Genomic DNA, 5,024 nt, shown 5'->3' on the forward strand with positions numbered 1-5,024 from the left:
GCGCCCCGTATCCGACATTCCGTATTTTGGGTCGGATATCGGAGGTCGGGGCAGGGCTGAGTTTGACTTTTGAGTTGTCAGTACGGGGGCGCGCGTCGTCTCCGTCATGACAGAGTTTGCTTACATTGAATCACAAAGCAGACAGGATTGTTTGACATTACTAAGTCCAGATGCGATTGAGACTGAGGATGGATAGATACTCTGCTGTCAAGGTGCTGAATAAATTTGCTTCACAAGACAGGAGGACTCTCTCAGTTCAGAGGGGTCTATTTCCTGTCTCATCTTTGCTTTCACTTCACAAAGCTTTACTCCTTTTTTTTTTAACCATAGTTATAAAAAAAAAAAAAAAAAAAAAAGAAGAGATACAGCAGCTTTAACACTGGGGAACATGACATCACGGGATGAGATACTGTGGTCTCCATGTTTTGAAAATACTTGAATATTCGAATGTATTTTCTTCCCAAAGATCAACATGATTTTCTATTTGAAAGGAAAAAAAAAAAAAAAAAGAAAACACTGACATCTTTTTGTGTTTTGACAACTGAAATCGGTAAAGGCTCTTTTCTTGGGCTCTTCGCTCTGAGTATGTGCTACAGGATCTCATGACTGAACTCGAGAAAAGGAAAAGTGACTGTCATCTGATTGAGAAAACCAAATATTTACCAGGGAGAACCTTTACCGAAAGTGCTTCAGAGTTTATACAGGAAGTGAAATGTCTGCCACTCAGTTTCCGTTTGAGCCTGATTCTAAGGTCAAGGCAGAATGAACCTGCTTTCAGAACTCCCACACTAGACTTTTCATTTCTTTTGCAACTGAATGTATTTGTCATATCATCTGTGACATCTTCAGGCCAAAGACACTTAAAGGGATTTTTCCTGTCAAAATACTGCCATCGTAAACAAGATATATAGCGTGATATGTATGCCTTTGAGTGCAGTTTCAGAGTGTGTCTGTGCAAGAGAGAGACAGATTGTATTCTATACAGAAACTCGTAGCCTGTGACTATTTCACCCTGTCACACTGAATGATTGCTGTACTGAAAAACAATGTTTAGATGTTCTACATCTCACAGCAAAAAAAAAAAAAAAAAAAAAAAGAAAGAAAGAAAGAAAACAACCTCTACAGCCCATTGACAATATACATTTTGATCTCGTAGTTGTTGTTTTTATTTGGTTAGATATAAGGTTAAACTGCAGAAAGCAGTTTGATTTGAGAGGGTTATGACTGATTAGATACATGTGTTTTCAATGTCTCTCATTACGATTTTACCTGTTGGCTGTTTATTTATGTTACACATTACCAATCCTAAAGCACTCTCTCTTGCACTATCGGAATCAAATGCAGCTTTATAAAAAAGGAAAAAAAAAAGTTGTGAAACACTGTATGTTATATATGTTGTTTTTATGTGACTGTTACTTTGTTGGTGGGTCTGTGTGGGATCTTGATCAAAATCAATGTTTTACACATTTATAATCTTATAATCTGAAAATTGATCGTACCATACATTCAAATGGCCAAACTAGCTGATTGTGCATTGTGTATGTTACTGATTCCCATGGTGCTATGGGATGTTATCATAGATATTAAGGTCTTTCAGAATGGATGACGTTTTTTTTTTTTTGTTTTTTTTTTCTCCCCAAATAATTTTACATTTCCATGTAGCATATGGAATCACATATTCATGCTCCTTTTTTTTTTTTTTAAACATTTCTACACCAACATTTAATAAGCTCCTAGGTGAATGGCATGCTTTGTTATGTTAAGCAAAAAAAGAAATAATTCTCAAGCAATCAGTCAGTAAAAGAAATGACCAAATATCTCAGTGATTTAAGGCGTAACTCACCAGCCTACAGTCAACTGTCTTTTTGCGGGGGTTTTTTTTCCCCCGCATAAATTTTTCCCCTCAGGAGTTTCGGTGAGAATGCCACATCTTTCACCATTTTGAATGATAAATTCTTTTTAAAAATCATCTTTTCTCATCTTTTCCCTTTTTGCCTTTCTTCTTCCTCTTCTTCTTCTTCTTCTATGTTGTTACAGCTTGATCACAATAGACATGCAACACTTTTGTTGTGTATATATATATATATATATTTCTTTGTTTGTTTGTTTGTTTTTGTTGTTTTTCTTTTTCCCCTAAAACAAAGGCTTGGTTTTCTCAGCGGTAATATGTGTTGAGTTTACAAAGTGTTTTGTAATTAGGAAGATCAGGTTGGTCAAAAATAATGGAGGCAGCATTTTGCTTTTTACACCCACACAAGAAATCATTTTAGTCTACAGCAAGAAGTAAGACAAGTGTCAACTCTCAGAAGCTTATTAAATATGGAAATGACAGCAGCCTAGTTTGCAGCATCTGACTCGTCGTCAGATGTTGGTGATGCTGAGCTTTTGGTCTTGTTTTGTCCCTGAATTAAAGTGAAATATTAAGCAAAATGTCAGTGACTAAATTTATACAACTATGCGCAAGGTTTTGAATAATCATAGTAATTACCATTGCGAAGACACTGATGTGTGAAGTATGCTGAAGGTTGTAGAATGTATTTCCGATTTTGTCGAGATCTGTTGCACGTTACTGCTGTTTACATTATTGCTTCCCATCTCGCAACACCAAACAGAAGAACTTTTGTATTTTGGAATCAGAGCTGAAAAATAATATTTAGCATGAGGAATGCAGTTCATGAGTTCCTGTGCTGTGTTGGTGCCTCTGAATCCTCATATCAAATTTCATTTTTTCAAAGTTTGTTTCTACAAGTGCCAAAATATTTTTTTTTTCTCTTGTCTTTAATATAATGACATAATAAGGTGATCTATCTGAGCTGTCCGGCAGTATGGGAAAATCTGTGTGGTGGGTTCAGCTGCTGTGAAGTTTTATTCATTTCAGTTCTTTCACAGTCACTGTGCTTAGCATTGCATTGCTTTGTGTTCACAACTGAATAACTGACATTGTGTGTGGTTGAATTATGTTTTTGCGTTCAATGTGTCTTGAACGTTTTCAGCATTGCCTGTAGGGAACCATTACCTCTGCACTTCAATAAAAACAAAACAAAAAAAATCCTTCACGGACTTTCTACATTCAAAGATTTTCTGTCTTTTTGTTCTAGTCATTGGTTCTTACAGTGTAAATAAGTGTAGGCCATTATCTTCAACTGCAAGAGTTATGTATTTTTTTTTTCTTTTTTAATTTGTCCTGGTAATTTTGAGAGTGCAAGCTGAAAACACAATCCCTTGCTGACATCACCCAGTGATGATAAGAGTCTTCAAAGACAAACAAGTAAATCTTACCTTGTGTCAATGACATTTATATTTGAGGTGGGTGTTTCATTTTAACAAGTCTGATCTGAGTATTTGCTGAAATACATTTCTGTTTTGTCAAAACCCCTAGACATGTATTTTGTCTGTAAACACAAACACATACACATTTGGTTACACCTAACACCTTTAACATCTTTTTTTATCATTTATTATTAGGATGAAGAACTTTGATCCAAGAACACAGTGTCACGGTGGATTTACATATTCTGCCTTCAGGAGCAAATGACATGTCTTAAATAAAACAAATACAAGAATACAAAAGTCAACAATATATAAGAAATGCAGATTTTTTTTTTTTTTTTTTGGATAAACATATCTGAATGACCATTGTTTTATCTCAGTGATTGACAACCTAGAAAAACCATGCTCCAGTTAGAGTGTGTTTTATAATTATGGGTCTCAATCAAACCACATGAACCATAGTTACCTAAGAAGCAACTTTGCGGTGATAACCCTTCTCAGAAGTTCAGAAAAACACTTAAGATGAAAAAATTAACAACCAAATTTCAACAAGGTTGAGACATTTCACCAAGTTCAACCAACTCAACCAAGCCATCTAAGGTAAAAACCACATGCTCCCAGTTCTTTATTTTTATTAGACTGTGCTTTGTAATGAAGACATACCATACTCTCAGAGTGTCACGGCATTGACTATCACACTCTTAAAACAAAAGGCTGCATTCCATGCATATTCCCAAATGAGAACACTTCCTGTGAAGGAAAAATACCGGGATGGATATTGAAATCTGCAGGGGATTGCTGCACGGAGAACTTCCTTTGCGAGACCTTATCTGGGTGGACATAGCATGGAACAAACAGTTGCTGAGATACAGAATCATGACTCTGGCTAATACTTGAAGGGCTGCTATAAAACGTTGGACAAGATATTTAGCTAGACAACAGTTGTTTACCCGTAATCTCTTCCTCACACAAATGCCTCTCATCGTAACATGCAAATTGTAGAATTCCGTCATTAAGTTCTAAGATAGTGCTTCCTCACAACTTAAGAAAAAAAAAAAAGGTTGCAGTAACTTCGAAAACCTGCTGGTGGAGACTGATAAAACGCTCTGTGTGATGTAACCTTGATCACTTTTTAAACACTCAAAATTAATCTTCAAATATCTATATCTACACACACAGCTACTCACCTTAATGATACCTGTTCTGCTGACACACGTAAGACAGCATGTAAATGTGTTCTACTGCATTTGTATGCAAAATAATTCTGAAGGAGCCCCACCAATGTCTCATCCAAATTTGAGAAATTATACCCTGTAATACTGCATGAACCCTAATGAATTTCTAATTTGTATGTTTTAGGGAGCTCCGTGATTTTGTGGTAGACCAGGAATAATTACGTCAGACAGTGTAGACAGTAATATAAAACCATGAAGAGGTCAGAGACACAAAGTTAGGAACATTCCATTTGTAATGGTTTCCTCAATGGAACTGGAGGACTTCCACTGAAAGCTCCCTCATCAATATGCATTCCTATAAGAAATCTATAGGCCTACATTCAAAGTCAAGGAGGTCATGGAGAAGCACCATTCCATGAAAGCAAATGTAACACTTGCTTGGTCCTCTCTGTTCACAAGAATTAACAGCAGTTGGATGATACACCGCTATAGTCCAGGCGATATAGACCTAGGGATGGATGGTCCGCACTGGCAAGTTCAGCCAATCAAGCATGTATTAAACAAAACATGTTCAAAGAC

This window comes from Chanos chanos, chromosome 10 (genome assembly GCF_902362185.1).
Source record: "Chanos chanos chromosome 10, fChaCha1.1, whole genome shotgun sequence".
Lineage (NCBI taxonomy): Eukaryota > Metazoa > Chordata > Actinopteri > Gonorynchiformes > Chanidae > Chanos > Chanos chanos.